The sequence below is a fragment of the Canis lupus genome, chromosome 33 (genome assembly GCF_048164855.1).
Source record: "Canis lupus baileyi chromosome 33, mCanLup2.hap1, whole genome shotgun sequence".
NCBI classification, from domain to species: Eukaryota; Metazoa; Chordata; class Mammalia; order Carnivora; family Canidae; genus Canis; species Canis lupus.
Window position 1 is genome coordinate 27,193,175 of NC_132870.1, and position 7,191 is coordinate 27,200,365.

Sequence of the window (7,191 nt, forward strand, 5' to 3'; positions counted from 1 at the left end):
CCAGACTACGTTTTTTTCTAGGTGATTATAAAGATTCTTTAGGTACCTAATTAAAGATTATTTGTAAGTTATTACCTTTAGAAGAGCATTTAAGATCAATATATTTTGATTTTTCAAGAAAATTGTTATCAAAATTAACATACATATATATTAAGGTGTCAAATGCCTGTTTTCACTCATCTTACAGATATTGTAGGAACCATGAAAATTAACATAGGAATTATGAGCTTTGAGGTTGACTAGCCTTGAGTCAACTGATAGTTTCGGCTACCAAAAAGAAATACATCTGTGGAGGTAGGAGTATAGATATTGTTTAAAAGAAATTTACACAATATTCTGTTTATTGCCTCCAGTAAGTAGGAGAGGCAAAACAAAGAAATTGAACAACCCTGCATGCCAAATTTTAAAAGGTGTAATTAAATTTCATTTATTTAAAAGTCCACAGAGTTCTGGTAGCCAGTTTTATCTTCTTTCTGAAAAAATAAATATTAACAGAACATCAATACCAACTGTTGACAACTAAATATAGTAAATGTCAAAAGTAATTTTGTACTCAGGATATATTATTCTTTTGGAAATAAGACTGTGACAAAGTTTCATGATTCTGTATTTTCCAATTTTTCCCAATTACATTAAATTTCTTTAATATAAGGAATGTTTTAACTACTTAGATAGTTGGAATATTTATTCCCAATTTTTTAAAGTTACATAAAGCATGAATCAAGTTATCAGTGCAACTTCATTATTAGTCATTGTTTTTACAGAAAAATAATTCTGGTTAATTTTTATTGCTGGGATAAGAGAGCTCTTATGGAATCAACAACAAAAAAATTGGCATTGTTCATGAACTGGACATAAACCTTTTGACTTTAACTGGTATTCAGCCCTTTAAGGATTTCAAACAGAAGATGATGTTAGGTCACAGCCTAAACAGTTGGTGCCTCTTGACTTCTATTTATGTTTTGGTAACTAAACCAAAAAAAAAAAAAAAAAAAAGTTGACCCTCCCTCAAGATGTTTTCTTTTCTTTTCTTTTTTTTTTTTTTAAAGACTTTATTTATTTATTCATGACAGAGAGAGAGAGAGAGAGAGAGGCAGAGACACAGGCAGAGGGAGAAGCAGGCTCCATGTAGGGAGCCGGACATGGGACTCGATCCCAGGTCTCCAGGATCATACCCTGGGCTGAAGGCGGCACCAAACCACTGGGCCATCAGGGCTGCCCCTAGAAATTCTATGTGTATTCTTTTGAGATGAGTCATCTTCAGGACATGTTGATTTTAATATAAAATTGACATTTTTCCCCTTTTTGCTTTTACCAAGAATACTAAGTACTGTATGGATATAAGAACATTATGTGCCCACCAAACAGATACTTCATTGTTGCTTTTTTAAAAATATGTAAATTCCTATTTAACCTATTTACAAAATATTCAGAGTAACTCATGGAAGTTTAATAGCTTGTCAACAAGGTAGAGGATGTGGATAGGCACCTGTATAGCAACATTAGTGAATTTAACCAGGTCCAAGAGTTTTGGCCTTGGCTTTGCAGGTCCAAAAACCTGCATTTGTAGATGACTCTTAGAGATGCTAAGATATCCATATAGTTTAGTATTGGTTTTGAAGCCAAATCACCTACCTAGTTTTGATTCGTGGCTCTACAACTTAAATGTGTATGTAAGCCTGGGCAACTCTTTAGCCTTTACTTTACTCACCTCATTTAAGGTGGGTATAATACTTACCTCATAATACCTATCTCAGAATTACAAAGATTGTAGGAGTTAGTACCAACAAAGTACTTAAGATAGTTCCTTGAAAACAGTAGATATATATTATGTTGATATTACTTTATGGTAAGACATACTTACTACATTACTGAAATTTACTCTTATCCATGTGTTCCCACTGAAATCTATTGTTTAGATATTTAGATACTGACCACTCCCATTCATCCATGCCCTTTGACTGGATTAGTATTAATGATAATTTTAAATAGTTTTGCAGGTGTGTTTTTTTTTAAGATTTTATTTATTTGAGAGAGAAAGAGATCATGAGCAGGGGGAGGGGCAGAGGGAGAAACAGACTCCCTGCTAAACAGGGAGCACAGAATCATGGCCTGAGCCAAAGGCAGATGCTTAACCAACTGAGCTACCCAGGCACCCCTAGTTTTACAATTTTCTTAGACTAGGAAGATAATATTTCTCACTATTATGTTTTAGCTTAATATAAATAGAAGCAATTCTGTTTTTAAGTTCTTGGTCAGTGGGGAAGCACTTGGCTATTGTGTATGACAAGAGAATTAAAGGGACATAAGTATATTATACCTCAGCTTTCCAGAGAAATTATATGTTGAACCTTTAAAAATATAAAAATATCAGAAGTACTCAGTATTAACTATGTACTTTACATAAATTGTGACAAGTTCTGGTTCTAAGCGCTATGCAGCAGTGTGAAAACTAAAACTTTACCACCAAGTTACCAAATAAAAACTAGGAAGGAAAATTAGTGTAATTCAACTAACAATAATACCACAGATTGCTGTCCTGTGGGGAAAGCTTTACTCTCCAAAATTTCTTGGTGTTTTTTTTTTTTTAATATTTTATTTATTCATGAGAGACACAGAGAGAGAGAGAAAGGCAGAGACACAGGCAGAGGGAGAAGCAGGCTCCATGCAGGGAGCCTGAGTCTGAAGTGGGACTTGATCTCGGGTCTCCAGGACCACACCCTGGGCCGAAGGTGGTGCTAAACCTCTGAGCCACCCGGGCTGCCCTGCTCTCCAAAATTTCAATTAAGAAATAAACTATGCCATTCTCCAACCAGAGTTAGAGGGAATATATTAATAATACCTCTCTTCTTCATGGATTTTATTACAGGATTATGATTAAGATATTTAGTGCTTTATAACTAACAAAGTACTTGTATACATTGTGCCTATTTCTTTCTTAACTCTGTTGAAGTAGACCAGCCATTTCATTTTACCCAAAGAACCAGCAGAAAAGTAAAATGCCTGTGGTAAGGTATAACTGGCTGAAACCTGATCTTCCAGCTCTTACTAATGCTGTGCTCTTTTCCATTATAATACGCTTTTCTTCCATGTCAGTTAAATGTCATGTGGTTTCTTTTATTTGGATGAGAAACTTAACTTTGTTTAAACTTCAGGGAATGATAGTGATAAAGTCCCTAAACTCTAGTAGTTCATGTAAAGAGATTAGGATGACTCCATTAGTAGAGTATTTAAGAGATTTTAAAGGAAGAGGCAAGATCACTAAACACTCCTTTGGAGTGATTGATTACAAAGATAACTTACCAACCTTTTTGTTGTCATTGCAGAAATTCTTAGGATTAACCTCTTGGTAAAACCAGACTGCTGGTGCTGGTAGCAGTTCCCTTTTTAAAAAGCCTTGTGCCTTGATCCTTTGATTATTGCACGGTTGAGAGCCCTGATCCTGACACTCTGTCCCAAAAGCCAACCTATGACAGAAGTCACTGAATTCCAGATAGATAGATAGACAATATGTATTTAATCCTGGAGCAACTCTACAGTTATGCTTCATTTGCAGTACTACTTCGATGATAACTCCACAATTTGCAGTAATAATGAAAAGAAAGATAGTTGCTGATGGCTAATATGCCTCTATATACAAACCAAATCTTCGGATACCAACTTGTTGGAATAGAAAAGAGTTAGTGACTTACACATTTTTGCTTACTGTACTTTTTATAGTTAAAGGTTTTCCTTTGGATAAGTCTTGGCAGAGATAATTCATAGGGGTATAACTCCAAAAAAAAATTGGAGAAAGGACCCTGAACAGTGAAATAATTGCTGGTTTGAAAGTGAGCCATCTGGAATTTCGGAGTGTGAATTAATTATTGTAGATTATATTTTTTTCACTCATATGTATTCCCTGGTTTATTTTTTTTCCTTCTCCTTCCTTATTCCCACCCCCTCCTAACACACTATTCCCAGTTCTCTGGATTTTTGAGTAAAATATGTGTATAAGTGTTATTTTATGTCTTCATCAACATCATTTCCTATCTGGCAGGCTATTGTCCTTAGCAACAGCAGCAGAAACAAGCCTGAGGCTCAATAATTGCAAGAAAAAAGAATGATCCTTTTTAATGAACGGGCTAGATACTCTTCTTGCCTTTCCCATTTCTACATAATACCTAATATTGTTCAAATAGCAATTATTAATGTCTGCTCATTGCTACAATGGCATTTTTGAGATGAGCCTTCATATCAAGGCTGCTCTAATAAAATTTTACATTTGTTTTTGTAAAATTGCCTCATTAGAATATCATACATCCCAGTAGAGAAACGCTCCCAATATATATTCATCCACTTAACTTTTCATCTCTAAGATTGCTTATTTGTCTGATACTTGTTAATTTAGAACCCATTCAGCTTTTTATAGCTGGGGAATTTGGAAAGAATAGTGCAGGAGTTATCCAAAATCAACACCACAATTTGATTTCTCTTTGAAAAAGATTAAGAAAAATACAAACTAAAAGTCACTTTCAGTAGGTTTAGCAAAAGAGAATGATGTTGGTAGAAATATTTTTTCTATACCCTCAGTTTTCATATAAAAGGATAACATTTCCTCTTAAAACAGCACATGCATTGGGAAAAACTTCAGGTGCTTTTGAAAACACTACTTTTTTAAATAAACTTTGAAAATTTGGGAAATAGCAATGCCACTTAAAAACATTAGCCTTTTGTAAAGAATTATAATATGCCTGAAAATCAGTAGAACAGAAATCTTTATGGAAAACATGGCACAGTATAGATAAACATAACTAATAAAAAGTATGAAATTGCTAATTGAGGTAATATATTTAGAAGAATAAATCTAGTAAAGGTTAGAGCTAGTGAGTATTAGAGATGAATCACCATTGCCCCAAGATGATATGCGCTAATGAGACTCTAACCTCAGCTGCACAAAAATATCAAGTATATTATCTTCCGGTCCTCCAAAAGTTAACACTTTCAAATACAAAGTTCAGTAGAGATTTTTGCCTTCCAGGTGAGAATAGCATACAGACTGGGCCTCTGAAGGGACATAAGGAAAGATTGCAAATTATAGACTAATGGGATAGGTGGCAGGATACCAAAGATGAACTTTCTGGACATCCTTTCTTTTACCTAAAGCTAATTTTGGTTATGTGGTTCTTTTGTTGCAAGTTGTAGTTATCTTCAGTTACAGTGAGTTTATTCAATGGATACACGTGTAGGGTTATCCAAAAAAAGCCAAACACCACAACTTCCTCCGGTAGAGTACAGCACAGCAACAAGATGTTCACTTCAGTGTCTCACCATTCTTGTTATTCAATTACCTGACTACCAACTAACAAATTAGTTTTTTTACATCCACTACATCCCAGGTGCCCTAAGAGGACTTTTGTACAGAAGGGGCAATCTGTCAGGGAAGTCTTTAATTAAATGTCTTAGCAAAATCTGGTAATAGGGGGAAAGGAAAAGCATTCCAAAGCCTGTTTCCCTAGGGAGGACATGGGAAGAAGAAAGGGATTAAGAGCAAGTGAAAGTGTTCTAACGGTCTATTTTAGTAGGCCAGGGCAGGTTGCTGTGTAGAAAGATCTTGGTTAGGGAAATAGTTATTACCTTGTTATCAAACAATAGTGATTGATTCTGAACTCAGGAACAAGGAAGTAGTCCTTAAAGCGTATCAGTTAGAATAAAGCTTTCAAATTACCAAGGATCAGTGAAGCTGATTTGGTAAAGGAAAAGAAAAATGCAAGAAATACAGTAATATAAAATAATTAAAGGAAGATGGAGAAACACCCTGGATACTTGCATGGGTGAGTCTTCAGTAGGAAAAGGGTGAATTATTTAATAAAAAGAGAAGATATAATTGGCTTCTCATCTGGAAGGAAGTGAAACTAAAACCATATCTTGTATCATGAACATAGAAATATATGAGTATAAGAAAATTCACAAATTTAGTTTGGCAAAAGTTCTCATAAACAAAATTAAGGGATAGATAATAGAATTGAAAAAGAATAGCAACATAAGAGACAGATGGAAGACTGATATCTATAGCATACATAGAGCTCCTCTATTTTGCCAAGCACAGTGTTAAAAAAAATTCAGTGACACTTGTTAAAGGTGGTAAGGGAGGAGCACCTGGGTGGCTCAGTGATTGAGCCTCTGCCTATGGCTCAGGTCATGAGGTCATGAATCCCACCGTCCTGGGATCAAGTCCCACATCAGGTTCCCCACAGGGAGTCTGCTTCTCCCTCTGCCTATGTCTCTGCCTCTGCCTCTCTCTCTGTGTCCCTCATGAATAAATAAATAAAATCTTAAAAAAAAAAAAAAAAAAGGTAAGGGAGACTTCATTCAGGTAAAAGGACTACTGCAGTAGGATTTTAGAGTTAGGACAGAGACTGGGCTCAACTCCAAATGTAGCACAGGAAAGTGGTTATTTACAGCCAAGGAGGAGAGTGAGGATCAGGGGTCACTTGGCTGGAGGATTAGGAACCTGATCACATACTGAGAGTGGAGGGTTCTGGTTAAACTAACTTACCAGGGTTCTTGTGGAGACTAGATTTTATCAGGAAGTGCATAGGTGGGGCTAGAAGTTTAAGCCTAACTAAAGTTTTGGTCAAGTAAAGAATCATTGTAAGAAGTAATCCAATAGAAAACTGATAAAAAGGACAGAGTGTGAAGAGGCAATTCGTAGATGACGAAATCTAAATGAGTAACATTTCTAGAGATAACTCTGGAAAATGCAAATTAAGATGATTTTTGCTTTATCAAATGAGTGTAAGCAGTAGGTATTTAAGATAACAGGGTAGATGGCAAGAATTTAGGAAAAGAGTACTCAAACATTGGTGAAAATAAAATTTCTTGTACTACGAAAAGAAAATGGGTAAGATATATTGAAATTAAATTGTACATACACTTCAACCCAGAAACTCCACTCTTGGGGATTTAACTTACAGGGAAAAAGTCAGCATTATATAAAAATATATATACAGGGGGATCCCTGGGTGGCACAGCGGTTTGGCGCCTGCCTTTGGCCCAGGGCGCGATCCTGGAGACCCGGGATGGAGTCCCACGTTGGGCTCCCGGTGCATGGAGCCTGCTTCTCCCTCTGCCTGTGGGAATTTGAATTATGCCTCTCTCTCTCTCTGTGACTATCATAAATTAATTAATTAATTAAAAAAATACATATAC